Source organism: Aythya marila, assembly GCF_965140915.1.
Source record: "Aythya marila genome assembly, chromosome: 3".
NCBI classification, from domain to species: Eukaryota; Metazoa; Chordata; class Aves; order Anseriformes; family Anatidae; genus Aythya; species Aythya marila.
In genome coordinates, this window is record NC_139044.1 from 19,024,764 (window position 1) to 19,040,589 (window position 15,826).

The window sequence follows — 15,826 nt, forward strand, 5'->3', positions numbered from 1 at the left end:
AAACCCACAAATATGAAGCCAAACCTTAAATAAAAAGGCCAGTAATAGCATGCTTTAGCAAGAAAGGAAGGCATGCCACAACCTGATCCTGATTTTCTGCCCTTGAACTCTTGAATTAATTATAACAAATTACAGGGAGCCCTACTACAATTTATAAGCACAATAAACTCCCTCACAACCACCTATAATTTTATCAGGGTTAATCCAAATACCTGAAGAATTATACAGTACAAAACTCCAGCATGCCTTTTAGAGTAAAAAATGTGGGAAGCCATATTCTCTTGCCTTACAAGTCCCATCTCTCAGCAAAGGCTAAGCTTGCTCTCTTCAAACTGGACTTCAAGAGAGTCAGGCCCTAAAGCATTCATCCTTAACAACGTCAGAGTGGGCTTGCAAAAATAAAGCAGAATTATCAAAATCGTATGATGCACAGAAATCTATTCTTTAGTGCATTTTCAGCTGAAAAACAACATTCCATACAAGCACAAATATTACACGGAAATACTAGAATAAAACATTTGGAACTGAAGAGTTCATTAGCCACATTTCTTTAAACAATTTGCTGTATAGCCATCTGTTTTGTATTTTAAGCACATGCTTAAAATGTTATTCTTCAACATGGCAGTCGTATTGACTTCAGACTATTCACACAGTTAACCTTAACTGCATGCCCATGTCTCCTGAACTGAGACAAACACTTATTTGGCTACAGAGATCCAAAAGTTATGACAGAGGAAACACTTGTAGGCTTGACTTTGGTATTAATTCCTTAAAAAAGGAACTGGAACCAATTCAGGTAGCTGAATTACCCAAGAAGCCAGACATAGCAATACCACCTACTACTTTTAATACTACTTTTAATACATACATGTATATCTTAAAGGCTGTTCATGAAGACCAGTATACTCATCCTTACAGCCTATCCCCTTCAAAAAAAAAAAAAAAAAAAAAAAGGCAAACAAAAAAAAGAAGCAAAAACCCCACCACAGTTAGCAAACTGGGGGTAAGGAAGGATGCAACTTCCCATAATAATAGTAATACTGCAACAAAACCCAGATCTCTTCTTCATCAGTAGGCTCCATACACAGAGCAATTATCAAAGCCTATGGAGAAAAATCCCTCTTGGCAGACTTTCTTCATGTTCTTCTGTGCAGTCTGCAAGAAAAAAAAATATCAGCCCTTGACATTTTTGGTGTGTGCTTATTTATTTATTTATTTATTTTTGCAACTGCAAACCAACAAGGTCTCACACAACTGCTGCCTACATCTTCACCTACCTACTAACATGGTCCCCCCCCCCATTTCCAAATAGGATCCCAGGACTCTTTCTCCTCACTTTGGGCTCTGTGTGCCAGAGGCAGCTATTGCCCTGGTGGAGATACCTGGTGGAGGACCCAAACCCTGGAGCTGTCAGGGCTTTTGTGTGCCAAGCCACTCACTGACTCAGCAGCAAAACAGCTGGGGCACAAAGCTGCATCCCAAGAAGGCATGGAGCACACCACCCAGGAAGACGCCACAGTGTAGAGCAGTGCTGCTAGCTGTCACCCCTCTGACTGACCTAGCCTTGAGCACCACCCTGCCTTTGCTGCAGGACATAAACCATAGTTCCAGCTATGTATTGGAGCTCCAACCACACACAGGCTCTCTCCCTGCACACATGTAAATATAATGTGCCCAATAATGTGACACTGCATGCAGCCTATGCACCATTTCCCAGTTAAATAGTAACATCCTAAAAATATCAGGTCCCACACAGAGAAAGTCATGCCCTCAAATCCTTAGATGGCATGAAAGTAAAGGCAGCTGTGAAGGTCCATTGCCACAAAACTGCAAAAACTGAAAAGATGAGCCATGGCTACGTATGGTGAAGACTACTAAACCTTATGGGGAAGAGAAGCACAAAAAAAACCTCTTGGTCTGCCTAATTTGGAACCAGGAACAGTTTCAGCAAAAATGAGGTTAGACCCCAAATTGTTAATAAAGCTTAGATGTTACTGCCTTTACTCACACATATTGACTCAGTTCAAAACACACTGTTCCCTACCCTGAAAAGTATATGCAGCTAACCTTCAAGCTGTCTTCACTGTGGGAAAAGGTGGTTTAAGTTACATATGGAAGCAATATGAGTCAACGGTTTGAAAATTCTCCTGGTAGTCAGCCAGGTTAATGGCCAAGCAGGTTAGAATATCATGCTAAAAAAATGTGGTGAGTTAACCAGAACATTCATAAACTCTAACTCATATTCTGCAATACTGGAAATACATAGGTAAGTCTTTTTAAAACTGGGTTAAGTACAGACATAACTAAATCACTCTTTAGACACAAAGATGAGGATTCCTATATGCCCCTTGCTTCCCTCCTCCTTTATATCAGTTGGACTAATTACAACCTTCTGCATTCACCCTATAAATCCAGTCTCATTTTTGAATATATTTTAAAAATGGTCTTCTCCAGTAGAACTCTAAATTCAGAAATGACAGAAGTGTACTAGCCTTTTCTGGGTAAGCATACCTCTGTGCATTAATGCTAAAGTTGAACAGAACATATACCAGTGAACAACCTGTATGCATACATAAGCATCCGGGAAGCACATTACAAGATCAGTCTGCACGTGCAGGCCAGCATGCAATTATACTCCACTGCTACTTTAGTCAGAGAAAAAATGAACACGTTCAAACTTCCAGAATGCATGCTTAAACTGAACTTCAAATAAAGGCTCTGCTAGTTTGCAATGAAACCTTGTTCATGGATTTATGGAACTCATTTAAATACTGATGGTGGTTTTCTGTTGTTGTAAAACCTTTAAGTAATATTCCAATGTCATAAAATCAATATCCAAACAAACGTCTATTGATTTTAGTGGAATTCTGCATTGGAAGGTGCTAAACTCTAGTCCATTCACTGTTATCTTTTACAGTTATCTTCACTGGGAATATGAAAAAACTGTTTGAAATGAGGCACAATGAAGTTGACACTTATCTGTTGGGCCTTGAGTATAGTAGCTCATACTCCTATGCAATTATTATTGAAGCATCTACAATTAGTGCTTATGATCACCAGAAAACATGAAAAAACAGGTTATTTCCCTTTCTCAAATATCTTGGTGACTGTAGTGCTTTCAGAGGAATGGCTGAAAACAGGCACCCCACGTCTGCAAAACATGCAATAAAACCATGGCTGGGAAGTTAACATCCCGGTGAACACGACCCCACAAAAGTGAAGGCAGCTCAGATAATAAGGGGTAATGTTGCCAGAGAAATATGTGAATCATTGCCCTGTTGGGTGGGTGAAGTAGAATCATTTCATGAAACAAATAATTATTCTTTGTAAGTCTTCAAAAACAGCTGAAGATATCAAATGCAGAAGCAGCTGCCAAAGATAAAACAGCGGACCAGTAAACATCTCACTGCACAGGAATCTGCCATCTTCCGATACTGAGCCTTCTGCCAAATTCTTGTTGAGATTTTCAGCTGCATAAGGGCCCCCATGCAAATACTTCTTTTAAACACATTCAGAGGCTTCAGGATTGTACTGACATCCAATTGCAGCTTTTAGCTTTCTACCCTGCCAGCAAGGGAAAAGACAGTAAAGGTATTCAGCTTCGTGAAAACGGGTGTGTTTCAAACTGGATTTCACGTGTTGCATCTCAGTGGTAGAGAAGGAATAAAGTTTGCTTCAGCTGTATGGCCATCAAAATTAAATAAATTTGACTGAAGTCTTGCAATGCTACTGTAACCAAGATTTCTATTGCCTGCTGAATTCTTGAAACATAATAGTTAGTAACCCCAAACAAAAGCACAGGTCTGTTTCTGACCTGGATGACACTTTCTGATGCTGCAGCCAAATTTCAGACATCTACCTGAGACTCCTAAATAGGAGACCAGTGATCTGCAGTTCCCTTTTCAACACAACCAGTAGAAAAAAGAATGAATCACCTGAAGAAAGTGATCCACAACAGAGGAATCCTGAATCATGCCCATTTCATCTGATTATACAGGAAGTCTAGAGCAACCTTTATTCTTGAGGCTTCACCAAGAGAAGCTACATGACTGCAGCTGCACCAGACTGTGTCGTGAAGACCTGAGGTGTAACGTCCTGTAGCAGTCTGCACTTCACTAAGGACAGTGCTAGCTACTGCAGTACATGGGAAGATAAACAGGGGAATAATAGTCCCAATCTGGGTAACATATTCATCTGTCAAAACCAGTGCCTTAAACTACACCGGGAGACAAGTCAAAAGCAGCATACCTGTCTGTGAGGTACACCATAATATTCACTGTATATACCATGCTACTTAATGAATGGGCAACCCTATTCTGCAATGATATGCATTGCTACTACACCTTAAGGGGGAAAAAGGCAGTTAAGCACTTTGCAACAGTCTAAATGACAAAGGCAGTGAGAAGCATAGTTCATGGATTAGAAGAGAAGGATCCCTTTCATCTTTATTTGAGGAGATGCATAAAAGCTGATGGGCACTTCTGTGACTCAAGCATCTGGGGATGACAAGTGCTTTCCATTTTTCCACTTCTCCTATTCCATCTCCCATAAACCAAAAAGATTAACTAAAATTCGCCCCCCTCCCCCCCCCCCCTTTTTTTTTTTTTAAAGGAAAGCAAAATCATTCCATTACAGTAGCTATCTCTATAGCAGTTACACTAAAATTTCACTTTAGAGGAAGAGAACAGACATTACATACTCAGTAATTCTCTGTATAACACTCAAGCTTCCCACTGTAAGCTGCAAGTGAAAAATTAAAAACAGATTTGCTGAACTAATGGATTCCCTTTTTTGTTCAAAAACATAACAAATAGCTTAAAAACATGCATAACACCTTCTCCCTGCGAAGTCTAGCTTAAGACATTAGTGCAGTAGAGGTCAGAACCAAGCTCTGAGAAGTTGGGCAGGGCCTTAGTATGGCAATCACAAATGAAGTGGATGATAAACTGTCCTTTATTAAAAACATTAAAAAATAACCATGCATCATTTGGCCTTTACTTTGAAGCAAATGTTCTTTCTACTTTATGGGCAACAATAATTTTTTTCCTCTTTCTTCTCCACAATTAAAGGAGCAAAGGGAAACAGTTCTAGTACCAGCACGCCACTTGTTTGATACTAGAACTCCATAGGCTTGTTTATTTTCATAAAAGTGTATTAAAATATGGACTATTTTTAGGCTAGCAATTACTTCTTGCATTTATTCCATGCTCCTACAAACCACGTCCTCTGCTCTGTGCTAACTGCCAGGTCAGAGGAATGCCTCTGCATAAAACATTTATATTGACATAACGTAACACACCCACAACACTGAATTGCATCCACTATCACACTTTCCTAGTGCTTCCAAGCCCTAAATGTTCTTACCCATGGCCAATCCCAATGGGAGACATGACTAATAACACCTAGCAGCTCAGAATCAAGCCCTTGGATGTGAGTGTGAGAACACTGGAAACACTGACAAGACAATTTAACAGATGCCCTGAAGTGCTGCAAGTTTTCCAGCACATAATATAGTCTTACCATTTGAAAACAGTATTGTCATTGCAAATTTTTTAATGCTGTAACTGTTGCATAGCAGAGCCAAGGAAGCACATTGCTCCTGCTTCTGCTACTATTTTTTAAGGTACAAGAAAACAATATAACTAGTTTTATTTCTTCTCAGTGCTTTTCCCGATGCCAATAATAAATGAAAGAACAAACAAAAAAAATTTAAAAGGCACTTTAAAAAAAAAACATCTACTTTCTGCATATGCACACTGAGAGTTACTTCACTCCCGAAGTCAGTGACAGTTAATTTAGTTCAAATGACTTTCTCTTCATGCAACACAAAAAGTCACAAAGTCTAAACCAAAGGAGTAATTCTGCATGATAGGAAAGGAAAAAAAAAAATCCCCACCTCTACTTGCTTTTATAGTTGCGTCTATCTGTTCTAACAAGGGGAAGACAATACACTGACAACTTTCCAGTAACAAAAATCCATCCAAAATTACCCTGTTTAGAGTCATTCCAACAACCACCAGAGCAAAAACTTCTTCACTAAAGTTTGCAAAATCTTCTTGACTGAAGCTCAGTCTTCATTTTAAAGAGAACAAGCTCCCTATCCATCATGGTGATGGCAGAGTGTTTTTTGTCTATTACAAGACATTAAGCTTGAATTTCAAGCCTACAAATCATTATTTCTGTTTAGAAATGAAATGATGACAAAACAAAATTCACTTTTTGCTTGCTCCTTTATATCTCAATATCCTATCTTAACCTGGTAAGCTTCTTGGAAGCCAATAGCTAGCTGTAGGTTTCTTGTAGAGTGCTTCACAAGTAAATCTAGCTAGGCCACGTTGTTAACCAACTTCTCACAACTCCTCCAGCAGTGGAAGTAGAAGCCTTAGAAGTATAGCACCCAAACTCTCTGCCCTCACAACAGCATGTTTTTAAGTCCTCCATAACATGCCCTACTGTGTATGCTCAGGTCTCCCTGTCCCAGGACTGTCTCCCCTCAGCTTCCAAACGTGCACAACCGTAGCTGACATCTAGCAGGCCTCCAGCCATCCACACTCTTCATCCTCTAGTAAGAGCTGCTCACTGTTCAGTGTGCGTTAGGGCCACCCATCCAACACACAGACTCAGCAAGTGCCTCCAACAACATGTGTCTAAGACAGAAGAGGAAGATGCTGAGTGCCTTATCCCAGGTGTGAATGCTTCTAGCAGCCTAACTGGCATGGAGGAATTCAAGCTGGTCTACCTAAGACCAAAAGAGGAAGCTCCAGCGTGCTGTGTAAATGGTGGTATTTTTTTCTCTTTAAGGAGAGTAAAAACTCAAAATGTAACCTTTGTTGCCATTTAAAAGGGCCCAATAAACAGTTAGAGAACTTCAAAAAGTGTCAGGTCTACTGAAATTGAATACAAACAGTTCCCATTAGAGGAGAGATATGTAAGAACACGTGACTAAGCACCAGAACATAAAATAGGTATTATTTCCTCATGATCAGATGAAAATGTGGTGCTGCCTAATGCCAAGACATTCCTCTTACAACATTTCCAACCATCACTGCCGCAGCCTTCAAAACACAGTAAAGCAAGAATGTAGGCTGAAGTATCCAAGACTGTATTTATAGTTACGCAACGCTTTTTTAGCATTGCTACATATGTACTGCACAACCACACACATGAAAACACATTCACTTTCTGGTCTAAAAGCAAAGTATAATGTAATAGATTAGATCTAAGCATCAACAGCTTCTTAAAATATCTGGCACAAAGAGCTCAGCTTTCAATAATCAACACACAGAGAACAAGCTCCCCATTCACTGAAGAAAGTCAGCAGGGAGAAGGGTTTGCCCTCCTCAGCAAATTATTTTATAAACAGGGAATTAATGTTGAATCTTAGGTCTGCATTGAAGAAGCTCTTATTTTTAAGTTAGAGTTCAAACATTTACTAAAATACACAGAAAAAAAAAAAAAAGCCCAAACCCCTCAACCAAGAATATTACTGAAAAGCAAAACAATGCATAATAATATGAACACAAGAAGACCTAAGCAAATACTGCACATTATTTGTTGTTGTTGTTGTCCTCTAAAACATTAAAGCTAATTAAGTATCAGCTTGTTTACAAGGTAGGCAACAAGCCTAATGTGTGTTTTTTTATGCTGCAGTAGCCAGTAATATTGAAAAAAGTCTAATAATTAAAACAAAACAATAAAACCATCAAAGGAGCACCAAAATACAAATATCCCAGACTGCCTAAGCCTGGGTGGCCACAACAGGCTCTGAACACTCATCCGGCTTGCAAGCAGTTGCAGAGCTGCTTGAGCTCTCTGGACAGTAGCTGGGGTGGCTGAGGGCTGCTTGCTGATCCCAAATTCCTGCAGCTGGAAGAAAAAGGCAGCCAGCACTGCCAAATCACTGCAGAACCCATTCACACAATTGTCCAAAAGAAGACATCTGGGATCCCCAGGGACTTAGGACTACCTCCACCTACCAGTGATGCCAAAAGTTAAGCCTTTCTCCCTGCCTTGCAAGATAAACTGGACTTCCAGTCAGAGACAATCGGGACCAAGATCTGTAGGGTCAGACAGGCTGGCAACTTCAAGCTAAACCAAAACAGGATTCAATTCCAGCAGACATTTTATCTCCCATAGGTTTACAAAATTTCAGCTCCAGAGTTCCTGCTGCTTCCTCTGGGAGACCCCATCACAATGAATTCTTGTGAATAAGACATTTATGTTGGTGCTTGTCCTAACTCTTTTACTTGGTTTCATGACACAGCACCATGCTCTTGTTCTTCAGTTCAAAGGAAAGCATCAGTTCTGCCACATATAGATCAGTTTTCAGCCTATGCCATGCTCACAGTTGTTCCCCACCACTACCCTGCAAACACTATCTAGCAATTTCACTTTCCAAATCATTTACCTGAGAACAAAAAGTTTGAATCATGGGAAGAAATCATCTTCCATTTTGAAGGCCTGCCAACCCATCCTTTTCTGCTCATTTTATATACGACCTTCACGTATGGAAGCAATTGTCTTAATTCATGGAAGTTATTTAAAATTGCAGTCCATGGACCCACAGCTCTAAAACAGAAACATGATGTATACAGTATAAATGTATATAATTATAGAGTTGGAAGCATTGTTAGAAGAGAAACTATACTGGCTCATGCTACACAAGGATCCAGCCCAACATAAGAAACAAAGAAAATCCACAGAGACCTAACCAGAAACAGTTAAAACCAGAAAGCCTGTGCTGATCATTAGTATCATATTTGTGTTGAAGCTAACAGTTATCTCAGTGAAGACGAGCATCGTCCTTCCAGGTGGGTGGCCACAAAGCTTTTTCCTATGCCAAGCGAGGGCTGTGTCGTGGCCTTTCCTGAGTAATGTGACCAGAGCTGCTCTGCAAGCACAACACAGCTGATAGCACCTGCATGGTAGTTTAGACATTTCCCAGAAAAGAGGGCAATGGGAAACTGCTTGCATTCACTTCCCTGCAAGCTATACAGCCTGCTCCTGGATGATGTCTTTCCAATAGAGCAGGCATACTCTCAAAATGTGCTGGGACAAAACACACCATAAACTCAAAATGACAAATGCTCTTGGGGAGGGACAAGTTTGGACAAGGCAGTAAGGCTTCCACTGTCTGAAAACCAAACTTTAAAACCAGACTTTTCAGCTTGGTTACCCCAGTGATACTGAATGGTTGGATCTCCAGGTGCAAGAGACCACACTGGCCTTTTGTTTTTAAAATACTCCACCTTCCCACTTACCCCCACTTCTCACTCATCTGCCTACCCATCCAAATTAATCACATCTCTTCTCCTCCCATCCTGCATGGGATTTATCTTTTTTTATACATATATAGTGTACACACATATATACATATATGCATTTTAAAGTGTTGCTGAATTTTTAAGAACAATTGGGATTAAAAAAAAATTCCTAAAGGTCTACCAAAGGTGTATTAACAAGCACAACCACATAACCTGCCCCAACCCATCACTGCAGGCAAACACACTCAGGGTTGTCCTGAACAAGCCGTATGGTACATATCGTGTTGTTTTTTCTGACACACCATGATATACGAAGTGCTTATTTTGGACAATGGAGTCACCACCACGGTACTCAAAATCAACTACCGTGAACTTGGAGGTACACACAGAGGCTTCTCAGACAGCCACAAGCTGGAGATGTGACCAAGCATGAAAAGCAAAGCAGTTTAATGTACTTTACTACCCTAACAGTCAAAAAAGAGTTCCACATCACTGAGCCTGCCACAAAATCAGACTGGCACACAAGGATATGTTACCCAACCTTAACAGAGCAATTAAAAGCACCATCAGGGGAAAAAAAAAAAAAAAAAAAAGTGACTGGTACAAAAACTCATCTGACTGCACTTGTATTAAAACCTAACAACATATGAGGATGTGAAACTTTAGCTTGTTTAAAAGAAGTAAAGCAAAACAGACTAAAAGCAAAGATAAATGTCTCATCCACTTGAGCTTAAGAAGGACTTTTTTTGAGAGGAGGGAAATAACCTTGAGAAGAAGGAAAAGAAGTCCAGAGTTCAATAAAAAATAAAAATGGATTTGCCAGAACATTTTTCCCAGTAAATATGAAAGGGTCACACACCATATTCTTCCTCTCTGCTTTATCCTCAAGTGATTTACAAACTCACAGTCATAATTGTCTGTAGCTATGCATGACAAAACCAGTTGTTTTCAAACTCTTCACCTAGAAGTTGAAGGAAAAGTAAGAAATGGAAAGGTGGGGGATTATGAAGAAATATTTTCTTAAAAGATAAGCAGTAAAAAAAAAAAAAAAAAAAAAAAAACAGCTAGAATAAATGTTGAAGAGAGGGATAAGTCGACAAAACAGAGGAAGTTGTTCATTTAGCTAATGGAGGGTAAGTTCAAGGCTGATTTTTCACAGGCCCTCCAAAAAACAGGCCTGGCAGCCACAGACTAATTCTCCACCTGCAAACACATGAATGCAGGTGCAGTCATCCCATTCCAAACATTCAGTGCTTTCTTTCACTGAAAAGCTGCGCAGCATGCTCTTTGGGGAAAATGCAGAGCTGACAGCTGAAGCTGAGGCAAGCACCCAATGCAGCACAGTGCAAACGCTGGAGGACATCTCTTCCTACACTGACGTACCAGACTTGCCAAGCACAGTGCCACAGGTGCCCTGCCCACCCACAGCACTAAGACTGGGAGCTGCTCTTGTTTTGCACTATTATGACCCACTCTGAAACAGTGCAAACCCCATCAGCCCCATCAGACATTATTAGGCACAGAGCACATAATAAGACACGGAAATCTTTAAAAAATAAATAAATAAATAAATAAAATAAAATAAAAAAATTGAAAACAGACCAAACTACATCTTCGTTCCTGCACAAGAGGCTTAGCGGTATGATGTGTGAAGATTGAAGTAACATTTTAGTCCCCACAGTATCTCTGTTTTCGCTTGAAAATGTAAACAAAAAAACATAGATGGACACAGATTGTCTGACACTGGTACAGAAAGCAGCACTGCACACACATTTTCAGAAAGCCACAAGAGTGTGGGGGTTCTCTGTTTTTGGAACAGGAGCACAGTGAAAGCACTCTTGTTTACTCTAGACACTGTACAAAGACTTACTTTTTTTAAATAGGTGGTTGAAACGATGCCTCCCCTCTGAGGAGTTAGCAGAAAATAAAAGGCAGATTTATATTTCTAATCTATGCAAATATCTACTCTACAGGGCATCACAAAGACTGCTTTATATCAGACAGTATGCAAATCCCAGGTGCCTTAAATATGCCAAAAGCATGCGCAGCATCTCCACCTGCGATGGCTGCTCACTCCAAGAACAGCTGGATGACTAAAAAGAGGTTATCTAAGTAGCCTGTAGAGCCTTCCATGAAAAATTCCTTTTGCTAATGTGCCAGCCCCTGTACTCCCAAACAAATGGCATCTGCTGTAGCTTCCACGAGAGATGATTTTTTTTTCTTAATTTGGCTTATTTGTTTTGGTTTATTTTATTTTTTTTTAATTACTGTGATTATAAAATGGTGCAAGTTCTTTGATGCCTTAGAAAATGATTGTGGGGCTATACTTTGTAATTCCCACTGGAAGATGTCTGTGGGACTGGGCGCAGGTAGGATGCTAGGACTAGAGGAGGAGGAGATGCTGGAGTCACTGGGATCTCAGAAGAGATAGGGGTATGATCAGAAGGTATGTACAAACGGGAGCCTCAACCCAAGATGAAAGAAACAAAAGAAACAGATCTCTACTGTTCTCTACTATAGGGAAACAAGAGGACCAGGGCGTGGAAAAAGGTCTTTTAGGAGAAGGCCTAGCACCAAGAGTATAATGGTATTACTCTGAGAGGAAGGCACGGCAATAATATTTTGTTAATTCTGCCAGGAAGAAGAGGCAGGTGGCTGCTTTTTGTATGTTTCCCAAAGATATCTGCCGGAAGCTTCCCTCATAGGTCAGGAAACGCAGCTGTCCTGAGAAGCCTCACCACTTGCACGCAAAATCACTAGCCAAACAAGAGCTACTGTGTTACTGATGCTTCTTACTCTGTCCCAGTGCTCCACTTAGCTTTGTCTGAGGAGAAAAAAGAAAAAAAAAAAAAAACACAAAAAAAACAAACAAAACCCTCACCACTGGTGTTTGCATCTTTAAGCAAGTAACAAATTAGTAAGCAAGCCACAGAGTCAGATGTGACCTGCTACAACAAATTGTGTGTTCCCCTGAATACTCCTTTGCCCCATCTTTTCTTGCAGGCCTCTGAGGTTGACTTTAAGAAGTTGTTAGCTGAATAGACCACTCTGTCAGACTTGTTTTCACTTTTCTTTCCCAAGGATCCCACAGGCCCTTCTCTCTCACATTATCACAAATACCTCTTACGTCCTAACTACAGACATCCCACAGAGCCAGGGCTGTGCCTGCAGTTTCACAACAGGCACTTGCAGCTCTGAAGGTCCTCAGTGAGCAGTTACACAGTGACCTAGAGAACCCACTCACCCACTCCATCACTCCACAGTCATCCACACCTTTGAAAGCAGACCATCAGGGCACAAACTACAATCCAAGAATTCCCATCTAAACATTAAAAAACACCTTTACTGTGAGGAAGACTAAGAAGTGGAACAGGTTGCCCAGACAAGTTATGAAGTTTCCTTCTAGAGATACTTAAAACTCAACATGGCACAGTCCTGAGCAGCCTTGCCCAGCTCTGAGCACGGGGGTTGGACTAGATGATCTCCAGAGACTTCTTCCAACCTCAAACACCCTGTGGTTTGTGCTGCTACTCTTCTTTAGCTTCAGTGTGCCAGTTGAGACTCTCACGTTGTACCTCAGATGGACGGTACTGACTAGTTACTAGTAGTCACTGGACTACTAGTAAATTCCTCTCCCAGCATGTAACAGACGGACAGGTTTCCACAGCGTCTACTTGCCACACAGGGCTCAGAGCAGTGTTATTCTCATTTCTACATCCATGTTTGGCTTGTCCAATATAGGAAGTTACCAGCAAAACCATGAAAGCTCCTGATCACTACCAACACCTGCAGGCAGCTAAAATCCAGGTGTCTACAAGCATTATGAGCATTTTAGAGCTTCCAACAGCAAAGTGTACAGAAGTTACAATTTTATAAACAATCCCTTATGGCATCACCTAAATAGGAGTTGTTTTATTTGTACAAGGATTCCTCCTGTTAGTCCCAATCACCAACCAACAGTAGAACACAAAACGGTCCAAAGATCGTTTTGAAGAGTCGGTCTTTCAAATAAAAGTGATAATGAAAGACTGCTTCAAGGCCCATGACCAACCCCACAGCAGAGCTCTTCTTGCTCAACAAAATTTAAGTCTTGGATCATTTCCCCTCTTCCCAACAACAGCACATTGGGTTTGGGGGCTACAGACCCTGGAAGTAGGGCAAAATATTCAGCTCAGGACAAATCTTTCATAGCCAGCTATCAAGCCACAGCCTATAACCCTACAGATCAGAGGCAGAGTAAACCATCTCAGTGAACTAATCCCTTGGTTTCTGAATACTTGTGGCCTATGCAAGTGTTTATTGAGGTATTCTCAGAAGATTTTTTGTCATTTCATCATAGGAACATTACCCAATGCTGGAGTCTTCAATTAACTCAAAGCCTGGACTGAGATGGGTTTCACCACATCCAGGAAAGCTTGGAGTTAGAGATGTTTCCATCATGAAGAGCTTACACAGGTAACAGGATCAATGCTAGCAGCACTGTCACTACTTTCACAGGTTCAGCCTTTGGTGATGTTTTTGTTTTGAGGTTGGGTTTATTTGTTTGAGGTGGTTCTGCAGCTTCCCAGAAAGAGATGAGTGCTTGATCAGAAATTTTGCATTTAAGACAGATTTGTCATTTGCATGCACACATAGAAAAGCCAAACACATACGCACAGAGTAGGCAAGTCCTGTCTCACTATCACAGGTAATTACATCACAATCAAGTCTAACCCCAAAAGCAGCTAGTCTCAATTTCAAAACAAATGTTTAATCTATTTACCAACAGTAAGTGAAGCCCCCCAGAATCCTAGAAACCAACCCTATTTGTCCACCTAATCACACTTCAGACTATGCTTTCCTCTGCCATTTCCTTCAGAACAGTTCTCCATGTCCCTGCCACTCATCACTTTGAACTTGAGATTTACTGCATCTACCTAGAATTGCACAGTTGAAGGTTTGTTGCTATTACAAGCTATTCACTATTACAGTGAAGCAATTTCTTTTCAAGAGACAAAAAACAAATCTTAACAGGCTATTCTGTATCTGAGGTCCATTTAGGAAGCTGCTGTTTTTGCTGTAGATATTCAAAGAAATATGAGAGGCACTTGTAAGTCTCTACAGCTTATGTTATCACTCACATCAGAAAGAAAAAAAATCAGCAGCCACTCAAATTGAGAGTGCTGTGAAGTTCAATTGTCACTGAAATGTTTTGTTATTACCAACCTGTGCAGCATGAGCAAATATACCTCTGCAGGTGAACTATGAATGAGCAATCAGCACTGCAGGCTGCAGCTCAAAGAGATAATAGCATCCGAGTATCTACAATTGTTCCTTGCACACAATTAGGCCGGGACTGTGCTAACAAATGTGAGCAACAGAAGAAAAAAAAAAAATAAATCAGACATTCTGACTTCACATTAATTAATTTTGAAGGAAATGATGTGAGGTTTCCCTCTCCCAAAGCACACAAGACAGGAACACAGGGTTATAGATAACCATTGACATTCAGTCTCAAGTCTATTTGCGCGGAAATGGAAGTGGTGTCAGCCCACTGTTTGGCAAGAATTCTGCACAAACAGTAGTCAAGAGACTTCTTGACATTTGTCATTTTAAAAATCACATCTTTCGCATCCTAACCAATTCCCCAGTCCAGTGTTAAGAAAAAAATCCTTTATATCCCTTAAAATATACTATCTGCAAATCCCCAGAATATTTCACATCTTGCACACTTTCTAGAATTATTCCACTCTTTCTCAACTATTTATACATCGTTTTTAGATACGATGACCATGTGGTACATTTAACATTTGCAGCAACAGGACATTTTTTCAAGGCTGGTAAAGAAAGCTTCTGCCAGCCTTTACTCCTTACCCAGTTACTACAGTCTCGACCTCTCATTGTACAGTTGTGCTGATGCAACTTTGTTCTAAACCAGATACATGAAATAACTTTGGTTAAAAAGAAAACAAGCCCACCCCTTTTGGGGCGAGGTGGGCTTTTTTCTTCCCCCCAAATACAACACAGATGTGAGCAAACCACAGTGATGTGGTTTACAAGAATAGCCCCTCAAAACAGTTGCATTGTTACAACCACAGAACAGGGTTCTGAATAAAAGAGTAATTCCCACATAAGTTGTTTGCAAAGGTACACCCTGATCATAATTAAAGGACTAATACCCTCTAACAGTTTTAATCCTCTTGTGAACTATAAGGGGAAAGACCAGGAATGGGATGGGCAAAACCCAGAAAAGAAACCAAAGTTCACTTGCAGCAAAGCACAAGAGAATAATAAACTAAAAATGTATATAGAAGTCATCTCCCTATGGCTTTCTTTTAATCATTGGGAGGTTAAAGAAGAGCATGGTCAGTGTGGTCCCTTTTAAAACATATTTCAGCGTTTTAAATGTGTATCTATTAGTCCTTTTTTGTTTCTGCAGTTTACCACATACAATCATTCACCAATACTCATACCTCTTTTTTTTTTCCCCCCTAACAGGTATAACCTAGTGGTGATTTCTTTCTTTTTCCCATTTGGGCTGTAGGCAGGAAAGGAAAAGAACCAGATGATACCTGAGCAAATAT

At 40.3% G+C, this 15,826-nt stretch overlaps 1 protein-coding gene across 1 annotated transcript in view; it reads right to left on the bottom strand.

Moving 5' to 3' along the window:
* PTPN14 (protein tyrosine phosphatase non-receptor type 14) overlaps nt 1-15,826 on the bottom strand; it is a 107,290-nt gene that overhangs the window by 43,775 nt on the left and 47,689 nt on the right. The gene's annotated exons all lie outside the window — the stretch shown is intronic.